Source organism: Puma concolor, chromosome B3, assembly GCF_028749965.1.
Source record: "Puma concolor isolate L17-30 chromosome B3, mPumCon1.1.hap2, whole genome shotgun sequence".
NCBI classification, from domain to species: Eukaryota; Metazoa; Chordata; class Mammalia; order Carnivora; family Felidae; genus Puma; species Puma concolor.
Genome location: NC_141672.1, coordinates 17181013 through 17200647, shown reverse-complemented (window position 1 = coordinate 17200647; position 19635 = coordinate 17181013). Strand labels below are relative to the sequence as shown.

Sequence of the window (19635 nt, the reverse complement as noted above, 5' to 3'; positions counted from 1 at the left end):
CCCATGATACCGTGCTCTGGACTGCCCTTCTAGCAAATGCCTCAGACGTGGGAATTTTCCCATCTTACAGAATAAGAAATTTCTCTGCCTCCGTATATATAATTCATTGTACACACACAAATTCTTCTGGAAGTGATTTCTGTTAAATATAAGAAACTTCTTGGGGACAATTTGTCAATGTGCTCCCCATCTCATGTCACAGGTTGTGTGGATATCATGTGGGTATCATTTGCTTAGTATCTGATGATAAATAAGGAGTAATCAATACCAAGACTTTGTGGAGGCGGGCTTCCTCGAGATTCCCTTAAAATCAAACCTGTAGCAGCCCAGTTGGGTGACCCTTGTTCACTGACACCAACCGCCTCTGCTCAGACCAATGTTGCCTTCACTTTTATTAATGAAATCTTTTCTATGCCGTGCGTCTGTTCTTAGGTCATATTATCTCCTTTTGTCTATCTTCTCGGACATGGAAGAGTCTGGATAGATGGAGAAAGGGCATAAGCTACTTCAAATTAAAAAAATTGATGGACTGTCTACCATATAAGGCACTCTAAGTACTAAAAATGTACAAACATGCGATACGCCAGAGTTTCCCAAACTTTCATGGTTCACAGCATCCTTGGTGTCTCATTAGGTTTTTTCCACAACCCTCGCTTAGGGAAAAGAAAGTAATATCTGAAAGTGTCATTAAGTGTATTAAGTGGTTAGGTCCTACCAAGTTATTAACTATTCTATCATAACAAGTTAACAGCCATTTGAAAAATAATAAAATAAACAACAATGAATAAAACAATATTTTAAACTTTATGTCTATTTATTAGTGGGATGTGGATGCCTGTTGAACACAGCACAAATTCTCAAATCAGATTACACGGCTACCTTCATTTCTTGCCCCACATTAATTTTTTGTGTGTTTTTTAGCACCACAATCATCAGAAACCCAGATTCACAAAGTGTGACCTCATGAGAAAGAATATAGTGTGATCTGATTTGGAAATTATGAACTACCTCAAGCTTGCTGTTCGTGCAGTGACCTACAGACGTCAACTATCGCTGTTTCCCTTGAAAATTTAAGCTATCCACGCCAGCCCCAGGAACTCTCTGGGTGCAACAGCGCAGTCTGGGAGCCCTGCCAGCATATGTCACTATTCCTATTCTCACAGAATTTAAAACTTGTTAAGTATACAAATATTCCCAATAACTATCATAAAATTTAGAAAATACATGGGATGCCTGGGTGGCTTGGTCGGTGGAGCATCTGACTTCGACTCAGGTCATGATCTCATGGTTCTTGAGTTCCAGCCCCACATCGGGCTGGCTGCTGTCAGTGTGGAGCCTTCTCTGGATCCTCTGTCCCTATCTCCCTCTTGCCCTCCCTCACCGGTGCTCTTTCTCTGTCTCAAAAACAAATAAACATTTTTAAAAAAATAGAAAAGACATGAATTAAGACAAGCATTTGGAAAGATCACATTTGGCTCAAATTTTTTAAAAAAATGAATTTTAAGAAGAACCTGGACATTTGGGTAGCATTTTGTCAGGTAATGAGAGATACCACAGGAACTGTGATGTCAGCACCGCAGATTATTCTGAATATTTTGGTGAAGGTTATGAACAGGATGCTGTGGACGAAAGGCTAAGTAAAACACAACCTCAGGGATGCTCACCCATCTTTTAGTAAAGGTGGCAGAACGAGTTGCCTAATGTGGCACAGAATGCAACATGTGGAACATGGAAAGGGTCTTTTTATTAAGAGAAGTGGCATGAAAAGATAATTTAAGAATGACCTAAGTTTGGGGAACTCTATAGGGGAAAATACTTACTACGTCTCACAGCTAGTGTACCTAGCATGAACCCATGAACCCAAAGGAAACCAAAGGTTAAATACAGATCCAGCCATATTTAAAGTATCTTCTGGGGGGCGCCTGGGTGGCGCAGTCGGTTAAGCGTCCGACTTCAGCCAGGTCACGATCTCGCGGTCCGGGAGTTCGAGCCCCGCGTCGGGCTCTGGGCTGATGGCTCAGAGCCTGGAGCCTGTTTCCGATTCTGTGTCTCCCTCTCTCTCTGCCCCTCCCCCGTTCATGCTCTGTCTCTCTCTGTCCCAAAAATAAATAAACGTTGAAAAAAAAAAATTTAAAGTATCTTCTGGGGCACCTGGGTGGCTCAGCAGGTTCAGTGTCTGACTTCAGTTCAGGTCATGATCTCTCCATCTGTGAGTTTGAGCCCCGTGTCGGGCTCTGTGCTGACAGCTAGAGCCTGGAGGCTGCTTCAGATTCTGAGTCTCCTCTCTCTCTGCCCCTCCCCCACTCACGCTCTGTCTCTCTCCCTCTCTCTCTCTCTCTCTCTCTCTCAGAAATAAACAGTAAAAATTTTTTTAAAAAATAAAGTGTCATCCATGCCTGTAAAAGAAATTGGTACACACTAAAAAATGATCAAGATCTCTCATAGTATCACTAGTAACAAACCAGCGAGAGGTATCAACTGTTTCTTACTAAATACGTGACTATGAAAATTATCCAGGACAGATTTCATTTCCTTTAACATAGACCTATCGGATTAATGAGCCAAATTTTCAAACCAGATGAGCAAAACATCTTGGAATTAAAGAGAAAAATCCTTATCCCATTTTTATTTATTTCCCAAATGAATCCAATTTCCCAAAGTATTGCTCTCTAGTTTTTGCCAAAGCAGAATAAATGTATCAGTTCTGGTATAATAAAACATATTAATAATTTTACCCAGACCTTTTAAAAGGGCTTGGGTAACACTGCTCAATTTATAATTTAGCAGCTACTGGCTGATACGGTTTTAAGCATAAGTGAAATTTATTATGCTCATATATCTAAACTTTTACTAAAACTTATCAGAAACCCACATGGCCTAGAAACATATACATCCTGAGCAAGGAACTAAAGTGGTCTACAAAATCTTATAGCAGTTCATTAAGAAGAGCCCCCACAAGGTGTTATCAACCATTCATCAACGAAATTGTAGTCTACCATAATCATGACAAATATTTTAGTATTTAGTAAATTCTTGATGGATTAAAGATTTTCAAAATATTGTGGTGAAAAGATGTCCATAGAAGTTCCAAAAATGGCCTCATTTTGTAGGAAATGCTCCCATTACTAAGATGTGTATGGATCATCTAAAATTACAAATAAATAGAGAATGAGCTCTAATCACCACCAACAACCGTAAAGATATTATTAATCATGCTGCTTTTGTTGGTAAGGAAACAGAGTCAGAATTTAAGAAAAAGCTCAAGATCGTGGTCTATAAAAGCTATTCATCTAAGGCTTCTGACTCCTATTTTATATGCCTTCTAATAAATATCTTGTCACAGATGAAACAGACGATAGGCCACCAGATGTGATTGGAGAAGTTCTATCATGTTTTCTGGCCAATAAATATGCCCTTTCTCCCCTGCTAGGAGGCCAAAGGTAGGCCATTTGGGCCATTTTCTTGGGTGAAATCATTAGATACCTTTCAAAATGAAAATGTTAACTTGGTTGGAGATAATATATGTGCACACTTTTAATACATTTCCTGACATATAGAAAGCATTCAATAAATGCTTGTTATTACTTTTTAATGACTGCATTAACACTCAATCTATTAGTAAGGAGTCATTTGTCAGATTAACTGTCATTTAGCCATGTAGAATCAGAGAGAACAGGACACGGAGAGATAAATTTGATCGGGGATGGGAGAGAGAGAAAAAAAAGAGTCTGTTCCAACTTGAACACTGACTCAGCCTCTGGCAGATAGGTTGCTGCAATGTTAATATTGATGTTGTTAAGAAGAGAAGGATACTGCAGACGTGCTTTACCTTCTTCAGATTTTTTTCTTCAGGGCATCCGTAAGGATCATTTTTATCTTTTCAGCATTTCAGTGCTCGCAATCTGCTCTTTTAGCTGCTGGCTAGATGTTACACTGAGTGGCAATTGGAAGGCATTGTTAAAATTGGGGGAAAAAAAAAAACAACCGTAAGAATCACACTACTAGGTGCTGAATTCCAGTATTCCACTGGATCATCTATGGTAGTTTTAAGGGTTTCAAAATGTCACCTTGAGAAGCTGGATGTGAAGCTTCGTGAATATTTGTCTTTGCCCCTTTTTTGCATTCAACGGAGCTGCACAAACTTCCATTAACTCTCCCTCAGACAACATTTTCTAGGGGAAGTTCATAATCTGTCTTCAGCTGTGATGTCTTCCATAGCTCACAATTCTTCACCCCCAGCTGTCAGGGCCATCTGCGCTCTCTCTCCTCCCAAGCCAAGTCTTTCTCCCCCACTTCCACACCTCACTCCATGGAAAGAACACACAGATATAACTCTGAATTGGCAGACAACTTTAAAACACTAGAGTTTATAATAACTCTAGATAAATATGCTCCGAATCTGCTTTATTTCAAGTTATATAGAGCTAGAAGAACTACTGATGAGTCATATAACACAGAACCATAAGTTTCCAGGTCAAATCTCCTGCAGACCCAACACTACAGAGACAAACTTTATATTAATGAATGATGTGATCGCCTCGGAGAATATTACCGAATTCTTCCTATGAAGTTTGAGTAAATCAATCCTTTTCCAAAGGGCTCAGCTTACTAACTTTAGGAATTTTACACTCATAAGGAATATGTCCTTTTACCACTGAAAAGATTATCTGCAGTCCAGAATTGTCACAGTCGCTCCTCTTCCTCCTCAGATTCATCCCACCCCCAAGTGCTTTAAATACTTGCTTTATCACACACACGATGTGTATGTGTGTGAGTGCGTGTGCATAAAACATTAAGTTTGCTAACTTTGTTTAGAAATTGAATATGTCTGGGGCGCCTGGGTGGCTCAGTCAGCTAAGCGTCTGACTTTGGCTCAGGTCATGATCTCACGGTTCATGGGTTCGAGCCCCGCCTCGGGCTCTGTGCTGACAGCTCAGAGCCTGGAGCCTGCTTCAGAGTCTGTGTCTCTCTCTCTCTCTGCCCCTTCCCTGCTCTTGCTCTGTCTCTCTCTGTCTTCCAACAATGAATAAATGTTTTAAAAAAATTTTTTAAAGAAATTGAGTATTTCTTCTAGAAATTTTATTTTTCTCAATGACCAAGTCAGGAATCTCATTCAGAGATTCCAAAGTCTGACTGCACATTGGAATCATCTGAGAAACTTTAAAAAATGCAAATGCTCAAGTCCCTCCCTGAGAGGTCCCAGTATATGTGGACAGGGGTGTGGCCTGAGCATATAGACTGTTGCAAGCTACTTGGTGATGCTCATATGTGGCCAAGGTTGAAAGCCACTACTTCAGAGGGAGAGACCTCTGCCATATGCCTCATTCCCAATGGTGGACACTAACAAGTCAGGCCACCATTGGCATATCGCATGTTTTCAAAATTCATGAGTAGTTAAGATGTGACCAACTATGGGCCAGCAGCTGTGCTAAGTATATCGCATTGCCTCATTTCATTCTTAAGATAACATTAAGCTTCTATTTTTCAGATATGTTCCTGTCGAGACAAACTAGCAAGAACTATCAGCTGCTTCCCCTCCAGATAATCCTTGGAGAAACTGGTGAAGCAAGAAGGGAGCGTGGATCTAAAGAACCAACAGCAGAATGGTCAGAAACTCTTGGGGAATCTGAAGGTTCTTGTGAGCTAGAGGATGTCTGTGAAACACAAAAGGGGAGGGGGCATGCAGTGGTCTGGAGCCGTAGGTGAACAGAGCGGGCAGAGGAAGGAGAGTCTGAAGCATGTCCATTTCTGCTCTTGCCTTTTCGCTAAATGTTCAGCCCACACACTCAGGAGGGGCACTCACTGGCTGCACCTTCCCTTCATTGGCTACACCTTCCCTTCAGGGTTTGGTAGCCCTCAGAGTCCATAGAATAACAGCCAAGCGGGACAATGACCTAGTTGGGATGGCGCACTGATGAAACAGATCTTGGTGGCTAGTCACCCTTGACCTTGTTTCCCCATCTTCAAACTTGCAGATTTACAGGAAGGATACTGTATCTTCTAATGCTGAATCTTTTGTAAAGGTTAAATGTGTATTTCTGACCCAAGCAGATGCCCAGTGGTCTGACAGCAAATGGATGTTGTCAAGAGTGGCAGTGATGACCAAGGCTCCGCCCATTTTCTTTCCTTAAACTAAGGGTTCTTAACCTGGAATTCAGAGACTTGTCTTTAATGATGAATATGGAAAGCTACCATAGTATCAGTGGTTCCTGTAACTTTGTCACCAATGTAATTACAGACGTTTTCTTATTATATTATGGTTGTTGCCTTTATCCCGAAATAGCCTTTACATTCATTGCTCCTTCAAAATGATGACAACTGTTTATCAGACATTATACTAGATTTATTCATTTAATCCATTAACAAGAAGATATAGATAATTATAACACAATGTTTGAATATTTTATAATTTAACTTCAATATGATTGGTTTCCTTTGTAATCACATAAATTTTATTCTATGCATTTCAAAATGACATCTTGAAAAGGATTTCATAGGCTTTCCTAGGTTGCCAAAGGGTCTATGACCAAAGAAAGATGAGAAAATCCTGTTTAACCTCACCAGAAGGAACATGCAGAGACTTTGGGTCTTCCATGAATATGGCAATTCCATAAATTGCCAAAGGGTCTATGGCCAAAGAAAGATGAGAAAATCCTGTTTAATCTCACCAGAAGGAACATGCAGAGCCTTTGAGTCTTCCAAGAATATGCCATTCTTACCAGACTATGGCAGAATGGTGAACTGACATTCACCATTTGCTCATGCCTCCCCTGATTTGCATTCCTATATTGCAGAGGCTGGAATTCTATGAACTAATACTGCCCAGACTTCAGAACATTTGCTAGATCGTAGCATCTATATGGGCAGACATATGTATATATTTTTATGCCTGCTCCCTACAAACTATATCTGTATCTCTCTGCTGATACACATGTGCATGTGTGTATAAACATACATATGCATGTGCGTGCACACACACACACACACACACCCCTCCAGAGTAGGCATATCCATCTATCTTCCTACCAATAGTGCATGAGGGTTGTAAATCCCTATCACTTGGAACTGTCCCATTTCCTAATTTCTGTCAGTCCAATACGAGATTTAGAGACAATTCCTATGTCCATAAGGGGGGGGGGCGGGGTGGAATGGACAGGTACAATATAGTGGAGGCATACAATTCAATAAAATGTAGACTTCTACACACAGGACACAGAACTTTTAAAACAGAGTATTGAGTGGAAAAGATAAACTAATAAGGTATAAGGTACATTGCACGAAATAATTTATATAACTTAGGACTATATACAAACAAAGCAAAAATACATGTTCTACAAGAACATATACAAATAAAAGGATACACATCAAAACACATTAAAATAGTCACCTATGGGAAGCAAGAGTAATGCAACTGAGTCACGGAGGGGTAAAGTGAATAAATACAATGAGACTCACATGGACCAATGACAATAGTGTCCCAAGAACTGAAGAGGGTAAGTAACTAACCCTCTGTAGCTGAGTGCCTATGTCCACAAAAAAAGACACAGACTAACTCAAAAGGTAAGTCATTTCCCCAAACTTGTACAGATAACCCATGATGAAGATCAGTTTCAAAGACAGATCTTGCTTCTAGAAGGATGGCTAGTGAGAGGCCAAGGAGATGTACATGGCCCTACCTGTGTTTATATTTATTCTCTCAATTTGGTCATTGAACGTACTGCCTGAGATATATGTAAGTAGTCCTCTTTTCTAGGAAAGAACACATAACATCATATAACAGCTCACACAACCAGGAATTCAAGCCAGGTTTTTCTGGCTTTATAGCGCATGGTTTTTGATATACAATATGGCCTCAGTGAATTCTGCCACGGCTACATTCACTGTTTAGTTTCACTAACGATCTATATAAGGTGTGACTTTCCAAGTAGCTACACTGATAATTAAGTCTCTACAGACCTATAGAGCTAACACCAGACAAGAGTTCCCTGTTCCACTTCCAAAACATCCACCAATAGCAGGATTTTACCATATTCCATGTTAGAAGTAAACTGCCAGCTATGGTTGGGGAAACATTCTTTTAATTGCTATAGTCTGTCCATACATCTTGTCTGGCCATTAATATTAAAGAGCGGTCAGCTGCTTTTAGGGGAGCGCTCAGAGAAGGTTTTTGGGGCACTGATACAGAACCACTCATTTCGATAAATATGAAGGAAAAGTCAGGCTTTTCATTACACAAAAAAAGTTAAAGATCAGAAGTGATTCAGAGACCTCAAGTGCATTGTAAAAGGGGGAAAAAAGGGAATGAAGGAAAAAAATGAGAGAAAAGAAAAAAAATAAGTTTGGTAAAAAAAAAATTTTTTTTTTAATTGAAAACCCTCATCTGATAAGTTTAACTATAGACACTCGATGGCAGAAATTTCAAAAATAATGAGCCACCTTCTGAACTAATTGGTCTGCATAATGTGACACTCTTGAGCGCTCAAGCAATTCATTTGTTTGCAGAAGACACACACATTGCTATTCATGGAAGGATTGAGAGACTTCTCGAAAGGGCCTGAAAGTCACCTGGGAAAGTTAATGTCATCGCTTCTCTGAATAATGTGAAAGATGAAGGCGATATCCAAACCTTGAAGGAATACGAGCAGTTTCAGTCGTGCCTGAAACAGCTGTCTTCATCTGATGTCTGAGGAAGATAGATCCAGAAGGACTTGATCCTGCTGTTGTCTTGCAAAGGATCTTCAAGACAATCAGCGTTAAGGCACTTAGGGAAGAAACCAGAATGATGTGATTTTTCCCAGTCTGCGTTGTTTTACTCTTGCTACCTACTGACCCCCACTGCCTCAACCTTTCTCCTCTGGCAAAGGCTCCAGAATTTTGCTGTAAGTTTAGAACAGGTTGGGTGTTTCCAGCTTTGAAGGAAAGATTATGCTTTCATTTCCCAATTGATAGTTCTTCCCTTCTTGGGAGAAGAGAATCTTTGAATTAACAGATGGAAAGGGTCAGTATCCTAATCCTGGGCATTACAGAATCGTGCCCGCCTTCCCTGCTGCCTCCCTCAGTGATATTCTCACCAATGACCAATCTCACACTTCAGTTAAACTCCCAGGCACCCTGCAAATGAAGATTATTAAAGTAATTAAGTTCATAAATACTTAGTGAGCAGTTTTAATGCCCAAAGCACAGGGCTAGATTCTTGCAAAACCAAGAACAATGCATATCAACATAGTTCATGTCCTAATTGGGACCAGTGTTGAAGAAAAATAATTACACAATTAATTGTTTAATAAAAATGTTAAGTCTATTCCATGCCAGGCACTGTGCTAAGTACTCCAGATTACCTCCTCTAATTCTCATGACAGCTTTTTGAAATTGATGTTACTTATCCACTTTACAAATCCCCCCAAAAAAACTAAGACTCAAGAAAAATAAGTCATTTTTTTTCAGCATCACAAAAATGGTAAGCAAAACAATCTAAATTCCTGCAGGCCCGCCTAATTCTGAAGCACCTCCCCCAACCTATTTAAAAAATCAAGTACAGGCAACAGTTTCCATGGATAGGGAGCTTCATCCATTCTGTCACCCATATTTTAGTTTGCTGGATTTAAGTAAGAAAGTATTTATCCTGTAGAATTCTTCTTTATTTTTACCAATCGAGATATCCTTAACACTATCTTAAAACTGATATTTGCAATTGCAAGATCTTTTGGTAATGACACTTAATTATCCCCTAGACTGTCTTTTCATACTCCACCCGTAAAGGCAAGGAGAATAGTATCTGTGCCCTTTGCCATACCACACAAGAGTCTCTTCCTTCATCCTGGAGATTGAATCAAGACTGACCAATTGCAGTATCTCATTGTTTCCTTGGAGATTATTTTATTTCTTAAAAAAAAAATGGTAATCTACAAAATGAAGATATTTTCAAGAGCTTATTTTGACCTCATAGTTAAAACCTGGTAATGTGGTTCACTCATAAATCAACTGTTTTTCCTTGCAGAAAACTCAAACATAAGTCTAAGGATGGTCTGTCTACCATGAGCTCATCTAATCCACTCCAACGAGCAAAGAAAAAACACTGTTGTGTGTTTTTTCCATCCAGCTCAGGTAACATAAACTTGAAAAACAGTAATGTGTCAGGGATTCAAATAAACATAGCTTCTTCTATCTGCCCTACAATGTAAATTTCTCTACAGGCTTTGAACTGAATCCAGCAGTGGGCAGGCCCACCCACTGTTTTCTCTCTTTGTTGACCTAGGAGAGATGATTCATGCATTGATCAAGAAAGAAACAACCATCCATCAAGGTAAGAGCCTTTGGCTGCCCCAAACATCAGCAAACCCAGCCAGCATGCTCCCTACCTTAAAGTACTCGAGCACATTAATTTCAAACCTGCACCCTGTAGATCTATTTGGAGCAGTCTTGGGCTAATGTTCTACAAACAAATAAATCACCTTTAACAGTACTGTGCAGCATCTAATACTATCCACATGTATAATCCATATAAATCATCATCTTGGGGCAAATATTTTAAACACCCTGAACCTCAGCGGGGAAAACACACACACACGCGCGCGCATGCACACACACAATTAGTGCTAGAAGTAGTGTTAATATAATAAACTATACAAGTGGAAATATCACTCGAACATTTAGTGAGATAAACCCAGACTCATGGTTTTTATCTTTTACCCATTGGTCTTAACTAACCCATTAAGTTTATACAGAAGAAACTCTAATCCCCCTCTCATGTGACAGCATGTGTCTGCAATCCTGACTTTGGCGATTTCTAGGAGGTTTTTTTCCAAAGCCTTCCTCAAGGTCGTGATTCTCAGCAACTGTTGATGAAGGCCTTGCTCCAAAATCTGTCATTTCAAGCAGCCTTCCTGTTTCCCCCCAAATGTAGCCTCTCTTTTGGGGCACTGTCACCAAGTTTATGTCGGTTTAGATTTAGCTTTAAGACACTCACTAACCATTTATTTCAAAAAGTTTTCAAACTTAAGAAAGAATTGCAAAACTAGTACAAAGAATCTTCTTACGCTTACATCCAGATTCAATAAACGCTAACATCTTACATAACTGGAGTATAATTTTCAAGATCAGGAAATTATCATTGACATATTATTATCTATTCTCCATTTTTCTCCAAATTTCATCTATTATTCCTACTTCCTATTTCTGATTCACGATCCAATCAGAGATCGTCTTTGAAGTGCAGAATCTCAGGGCGCCTGGGTGGCTTGGTCGGTTAAGCGTCCGACTTCAGCTCAGGTCATGATCTCACGGTCCGTGAGTTCAAGCCCTGCGTCGGGCTCTGTGCTGACAGCTCAGAGCCTGGAGCTTGTTTCACATTCTGTGTCTCGTCTCTCTCTGCTCCTCCCCTGTTCATGCTCTGTCTCTCTCTGTCTCAAAAATAAACGTTAAAAAAAAAAATGTAATAAAGTGCAGAATCTCAAAGTTCACAAAAAGCCCATAGTGAGTGCATCCCACCCCCATAATTTTTCTCTTTATCCTACCTCAAAACAAAAAGAGTTCTTGAGCAGAAGTTTCATTTAAATAAAACATCACTCCGACAATAAGAATGAGAAATTAGTTCAGAGCAACTGGCAAAGCCAAGGTGGTAGCCATGATAAGCAGGTTTTACATGAGAAGAAAATCAAAGGCTATTTCATGTGAATAAAGTCAATGTCCCCCATCACTCCTGGAACTAATTCACACACAGGCTGTGATGCTATCATGGCTATGGAGAAGAGCAAGGGAATTTCAAAGCAACTCAAGGCGTTAATTAAAGCAATTAAAACTTCCCTCTTCTGCTATAATTAAAGGAGAAGGAGCAGCCTTCTCTTTCAGCGTGCGAGGGTCCGTGAGCCACTCTTCCACCAAAATCTACAGAAGGACCAGTGTTCCCGTCACTTGGATGAGGCAGGTGTGCGCAGGTGTTCAACTCAAGGCCTGAACTTGGAAAGCAAATGTGGAATGCAGGCCTTCATGCAGTTTCTCACAAATTAGTGTTGCTACTCTCCTTCTAAATATTACAAATTAAAATTTATACACACACACACACATTTTCATACACCCGCATACATGAATTCACGCACATCATCATCGTAAAGCCGCCACGTGTCCTTTGCGAACTAAAGTTTCACTCCATAGGAAGGGCGTACTTAGGAAAAGCTAAAAGCAGAAAGGGCAAACCGGCTAATGGCTTCAGTGAAGAAATTAGAAGCAGCCTCTCACTAACTGGAGGGAAATAGTTGGTTTCTGTTCCACATACTGCTCTTGATCTTGGTGAAAGGATCTACGGGCCCAAAGATGCTTAGGTCATAATGGGAGAGATAGACACATGCAAACATAATTATAAGATTTTGAGCTAAATGCAAAGATAGAGGTGAGTCCTGGCTGGTGGATAGGATGTGGTAAAGGGAGAGGAAGCCATATATGAGAGCAGACAGTATCCTTTTTGAGGGGAGCCGTTCTGTGGTAGCCTCATTAATTAGAGGAGACCATGACTCAGCACAGTTCAGCTACTGAACACTGATGACGGATATTCAACCTTTTCTTTATTTTACTATAAATGATCGTCTTCTCCTATCAAAGGCCAGCATTCCTCTGGTGCAGACTCTGTTTCTTCTCCCTTCTTCAAGGATACTGTTTCAGCAATCGTTTGCTCTTTCCTGAATTCACAGTCTTTCTTGCAGTACTGGATCACTCTAATTAGCATACAATAAAACTATTATTTTCCCATGTCAATAATAATAATAATAATAATAACAATAATAAACCTCTGCCGATTCTACGATTTCTTTCATTTAATTTTCCATTTTTTTATTCTCCTTCCCTGAAACACTCCAAAAAATTATCTGCACTTGCTTTAATCAATTTTTCTACTCTTGTTAACTGTTAATCACACCGTGATCAGGCTATCAACTCTCAAGATTACCAATGACCTCCATGTTGCTAAATCCAGTGGTCACTTTAAGCTATGTGCCAGTTACTAGGACACAGCAGGTGCTTAAGCATCATTTGTTAAGTGCATGAATAAAAAATGTAGCTAACACATAATCAAAGAAGATCTTTCTAGGGGCGCCTGGGTGGCTCAGTTGGTCAAGCGTCCGACTTTGGTTCAGATCATGATCTCAGGGTTTGTGAGTTCAGGCCCCGCCTTGGGCTCTGTGCTGACAGCTCAGAGGCTGGAGCCTGCTTTAGATTCTGTGTCTCCCTCTCTCTCTTCCCCTCCCTCACTCGTGCTCTGTCTCTCTCTCTCTCTTTCTCTCTTTCTCACACACACACACACACAAAAATAAATAAAACGTTTTAAAAAGTTAAATAATAAAAAAAAGATTTTTTTAAACTGTACAACATAGAGTTGTGTATTCAGAGTAAAAAGTGAGGGTAATACTTGTAAAAAGTACTTTCAAAAGTGCTTAATGCATGAATCAAAATTTTACCAACCAATCAACTTTTAGACAAGTCAGCATAAAATATGAGTCATGCAATAAACAGTCAATGAAGTAGAAAGAAAATGTCTTTCACGTTCAAAGAGAAATTCACTTAAACAGCATAAAGAAAAAATGCTATCTGAGATACTTAAATTATTGCAAGCTCGTCTTTGGTGTTTTTAGGTCCAGGTAAAAGAGTATTCAGGGTGCCTGGATGGCTCAGTTGGGGTGCCCGGGTGGCTCAGGCAGTTCAGTGACCGACTCTTGATTTCAACTCAGGTTATGATCTCACGGTTCATGAGAATGAGCCCCACTTTGGGCTCTGCGCTGACAGCACAAAGCCTGCTTGGGATTCTGTCTCTCCTTTTCTCTCTGCTCTTACCCTGCTCATATGCACGTGGCCACACACACACACACACACACTCCCAAAATAAATAAATAAACATTAAAATAAAGAATAGTCAAGAATCCCAGAGTCGCAGAAGAACAAAGTCAAGAAACAAGGGAGAACTGAAGGGTGGGAAGGGGCTTCTATGAAGGTTGGCCAATAACCCTAACAACAACAACAATAATAATACAGTTAACATCTATTGAGCATTGAGCTATGTGTCCAATATTGCTTTATGTATTTTGTATTTGTGATCTTTATTCCATCTTCTCACCAACCCTTGGAAGTAATTAGAATTATTTTCCCTAATTTTGTGATGAGCAAGCTGAAGCCAAGAAAGTGAAGTAATTTGTCCAAAACCATGCAGAGTGTCTGCAGCTAGTATGAGATGGGCCAAGATTCAAACCCAAAGAGTGTAAGCACAGTCAGATGAGGAAACTACAGTTCAGCTCAGACTGGCAGATGCACAGAGTATTCCATGTAACCCTCCCAAAGGCAGATCTCAGGAAGTCCCTCAGGCTTTTTCTCGGTAACAAGGCCAACACTCCTCTTAGTTAACTGATTGAGTTAGTATCAGGACCTGCATGGCATCTAAACAAGATGGGATTTACACTATTTACGGCTCTCATCTAAATCAGGACCTGGTCTCCAAAGATGAAAGCCTGTATATTACCCCGCATCCCATTATAAAAAAACTCCTCCAGCAATTCATCCAAAAACAATTAATTAAAGAAAACCAGCTAATGCTTTCAACCCCCACAAATTAAATTAATTCATAATTAATAAGATAACAGCAATCCACTAGGCTATAATCATTTAAACCAGTAAAGCAGGGTAATAATAAAGTAACCAATTTTATCTCTTATAGAAAGAGACCTTAACACATAGTTTATTTATGCGAAAGAAATATGGTCAGCCACCTGTAGGAAGTGAATGTAAGAAATTAATTAATCAAAAGGATCTTTGGGAGAGAAGTTTTCTTGTTTCAGAATCAAAAGAAACTGACATCCCTATTCTCTAATGTGAATATAGATAATTGAAGAATAACCTACTGCTGATAATCACCATCTATGTGATAGAACACATTTACAGAAGTTCTTAGTATAACATTTAATGGAGGTGAAAGTATAATTTCAGGAGAGCTAGTAGTCTGCAAATGAATTATATAATTACACCTGAAACTTGCATTTAAGAGCACAACAGTGATAAGAAGAGTCCATGAAAAAGCTTGATTTATACAAACAATAGAATAGTGGTTACCAGGATATGAGTGGGTGGGGGAAATGGGGAGGAATTGATCAAAAAGTAAAAATTTCCATGAGAATATGACTAAATTCTGGGGCTCTAATGTACAGCATTAGGATTATAGATACAATATTGTACTATTATACCTGAAAGTTGCTTAAAGAGTAGATCTTAAATGTTCTCAACACACACACACACACACACACACACACACACACACACACAATGGTAATACATAATATGATATAGATGTTAGCTAACACTATGGTTGTTAGCTATACAATTGTATCAAATCAACACGTTGTACACCTTAAAGTTACATAATGCTATATGTCAATTTTATCTCAATAAAGTTGGGAAAATAAGAATCCATGAACGAAGAAATTTTGGAAGTAAATATGTCTTAAGCATAGGAACAGTGGGCAAGATTTGAGGGAGATACAGGCCAGTTTAACAGAGAGTCACATAGCACCTCAAGATTCTGAAACTTTTACTCTAAGGAACTTGAAAGCAGATGTTACTAAAAGGATAATTTCATCAGAAAGAAATGGTCAAAGTAATCTTAATGAAAGAAAATATTCCTGGGGATTGGGATTATTGTTTAAAATGTCAGACAAAGTATCCACAACCACATCTCACCATGCATGAGCCAATGCTAGGCTCATGTGAAGTACCAGAAAATCAGAAATATTAACGTCCTCTTGCCAGACTCTGGGTTCTTTCTCCCTTACATGCATACGTGTGGAAACTGTGGTCTTTCAGTGGAGTATGAGTCTGCTTAGATAGCATTTAAGGCCATTTTCTTTCTGTTAGAATTTGCCAACACCACATGAATCAACTGGTGTGGCATAGAATAAACACTTGGTGTGTTAATAAGTTGGCTAGCATGTTTTCAACTTATTTATTAAAATTCTTTGTTGGGGGGCACCTGGGTGACTCGGTCGTTTAAGCGTCCAACTTTGGCTCAGGTCATGATCTTGCAGTTTGTGGGTTCGAACCCCGCGTCGGGCTCTGTGCTGACAGCTCGGAGCCTGGAGCCTGCTTTGGATTCTGTGTCTCCCTCTTTCTCTGCACCTCCCCTGATCATTCTCTGTCTCTCTCTGTCTCTCAAAAATAAATAAACATTAAAAAAATTTTAATTCTATGTTGGAAATGATGTCCAGCAAAGTGTCCTCAATGTTCTTCCCCAATATTGTAGGCCTATGCTAAAAAAAAAAAAAAAAAAAAAGTAATGAAAAATTTTATTTCAGGTTGGAGCCGGAAAAGATTTTCTTCTCTTTATTATAGCTTTCTTCAGGCATAATTTACATACTATGTATTTTACCGAACGTAAGAAGTTTTAGATTTTTAATAAATTTATACATTGTGCAGTCATCAACAGAATCCAATTTTAAAATATTTCCATAATCCTCCCAAATTTTCTTGTGCCTATTTCTGGTCCATTCCTTTTCTTTCTACCAACTCCAGGAAATCACTCATGTTCTTACTGTCTCCACAGATTTACTTTCTTCTAGCTGTTTCACTGAAATCATTGGGTATGTGATCTTACATGTTGGCTTATTTTACTTAACATAACATCTTTGAAATTCATTCATACTGTAGCACGTATCAGTAGTTTATTTCTTTTCATTGTCAAACAGTGTTCTATTGTATAAATACGCCACATTTTGTTTATCCATTGATGGACATTTCGATTGCCTCCAGTTTAAAGCTATTATGAATAATACTGCTAGGAACATTCCCATATTAGTCTTGGTGAGGACATCGCTTTTAATTTTTTCCAGATAGATACCTAGGAGTGAAAATCGGTTGGTTTTATGGAAGGCATATGTTTAACATCTTCCAAATCTTTATCCAAAGTGGTCATACCATTTTATTTTCTCAGCAGTAATGTATGGTGATTCCAACTTCTCCAAATACTCACCAGACCATGATATTTTCAGTCTTTTGAAAGACATTGTCATAAAGAATATGTAGATATAGATGTGTTGTATATTCTACATTGGGGAAATCTACATAATCCCAATGTCTAGTGATGTTGAGAAGCTTTGCATTTGCTTATTAATAATTTTTATGTCCTTGCATCATCTTTGGTAATATGTCTATTCAAATACTTTGCTCAATTTTAAATTGGCTGTTTGTCTTCCAATTAGCCAATTGTAAGGGTTCTTCATTCCAAATACTAATTAGTTTTCAGATACATAATATCCAAATATTTTCTTTCCATCTGTCATTTGTCTTTTCATTTTCTTAGCGGGGTCTTTTGAAGAGAAAAGATTTTAATTTTGGTGATGAAGTCAAATTTATCTAATTCTATTTTATGAATGTCCTAAGAACTTTTGCCTAAGTCAAGGTCAGAAACATTTTATTTTAGGGGCGCCTGGGTGGCTCAGTCGGTTGAGCATCTGACTTCGGCTCAGGTCGTGATCTCATGGCAAGTGAGTTCGAGCCCCACGTCCAGCTCTGTGCTGACAGCTCAGAGCCTGGAGCCTGCCTCTGATTCTGTGTCTCCTTCTCTGCCCCTAACCCACTTGAATTCTGTCTCTGTCTCTCTCAAAAATAAATAAACATTAAAAAAAATGTTTAAAAGAAACATTTTATTTTAGACATTTCATACTTGTAGCTCTTATATTTTGATTTGTATTCCATTTTAAATTCATTTTAATGGGTTATGATTTACAGACAGAGGTTCTTGTCTTTGCATATGGATACCCAAAATTGTTCCAGTACTATTTGTTGAAAAAACTATCTTTTTGTTATTGAAATTTCTTTGCATCTTTGTTGAAAATCAATTGACTTCCTGTAGGTCTCCCTCTGGACTCTTTATTGTGTTCCTTCTTCTACATTCTCGTGGTTTACCCAGTACTACGGCATTGGAGTGGCTTTATAATGAATCTGGAAACCAGGTAATACAAGTCTTCAGGTCTCCACTGCCCTTGCAGACAAATTTCCCATCAGTCAAGGCTGTGTGGCGAGCTTGTCTAGCCCTTCTAAGGCTCTCTCAGCTCCTGGATCTTTGTTAAATTCATAGTAGGTCCAACCCCCTAACTAGGTCTACAACCTCAGGCTAACAGAGCTTTGTGTTTTCCTTGGTTCCTAGCAAGTTTGCTATTTTTCCCAGCAATGCCCAATGGGCATGAGTTTTCACTCTCTGCTTCAAACCAAACCTGGCCCCAAAGGCAGAAAAATGTCCTATTTTCACAGCCAATCGTACCCTGATAAAACTACTTTGCAGACTGAATTAGAGGGAGTGGATTAGGAGCAAACACAGGCAACAAGGCTGTAGACTCCCACACTCCAGTAACCACCACCCGCCCCCCCCCCCCCCCAGTTTGTTTGCCTAACTTGATTTCCGGAGCAATGAAATGGTTATGTTTCACAATGAAGTCCAGTTTTCTATTTATTGTTTTGTGGCAAAGACTCACTGAACTCTATACCACCATGGCTGGAAATTCTGCCCCATGAAAAATATATTTAAGATATGTTTCTAAAAATCAAGCCAGTTATCTAAGATAAGATTGTTGAATAGGGTTCCTCCTATTCTTGTTTTTTTTTATTCAAAAGACATGCTGGCTTTATTCAAACAACCTAAAGTATAACCTCCTGGTGTGGCAGAGGTAAGCTTTCTCTATGAAATCAACATAGGTCTTCAATGACAAATATGAGCAGGTAAACAAATATCACCAGGTATCTAAATTTTTTTCAAGCAGTATTACAAACAGAAAGGACAAATTTATTTTTTTCAATTAATAAACCAAGTAACTTGCCTTCATAAAAAAAGAAAGGATATAGATATATTCTATTAATATCCCCAGAGAGATTTGAGAAAATATTACATCCATAGAACCAGTTGGTATGAAAAGGGAGCAATTAGGAATAAAGATCTCTTATGTGTGAAATTAAAATTAGATAGTACAGAAAATACATCAGAACCTGGAGAAAAGGGACAAGGAGAAAGATAACATGACAGAAAAGCAAGGGATATAAAAGACCAATGTCCATCCAATAAAATGCCAAGAAGACAGAATGAAAGAAATGGAGGAGAGATAAATAATTAAAGAAATAAAAGAAGACCATTTTCCGGAGTTGAAGAAATAAGTCTACGTCTTGAAAGGGCCCACAGGGGTTGAGTATGATACATGAAAGAGACCCATAAATTATAGAACACTGATAAAGCTATAGAACATTGTAGAAGAAAATATCCTTACAATTCCAAAGTGAGGCAAGGGCAAGGTATCTATCTATACAAGAGTATATACAAGAAGTAGATTAATAACTGTTGTCTCATCAGCAGTAATCAGTAAGTGGAAGACCATATGTTGCCTTTAAATTTCTAAGGGGGAGCACCTGGGTGGCTTAGTCTGTGAAGCATTCGACTCTGGATTTCAGCTCAGGTCATGATCTCATGGTTTTTGGGTTCGAGCCTGGAGTCAGGCTCTGTGCTGACGGTATGGCGCCTGGTTAGGATTCTCTCTCTCTCCCTCTCCCCTGTTTGCTCTCTCCTTCTCTCAAAACACATAAACAAATAAACTTTAAAAAAATGCTAAGGGAAGTTAATTTAGAATT

General features: G+C 39.0%; 1 protein-coding gene and 1 long non-coding RNA gene across 3 annotated transcripts in view; one reads left to right on the top strand and one right to left on the bottom strand.

The window, feature by feature from the left end:
- Positions 1-19635, bottom strand: part of LOC147579782 (uncharacterized) — a 366915-nt gene that overhangs the window by 180395 nt on the left and 166885 nt on the right. The window lies entirely within an intron of this gene.
- LOC147579785 (uncharacterized) lies at positions 5499-10303 on the top strand. Its single transcript, XR_015251810.1, has 3 exons — positions 5499-5606; positions 9998-10104; positions 10256-10303. It is a non-coding gene; the product is annotated as an uncharacterized LOC147579785 (long non-coding RNA).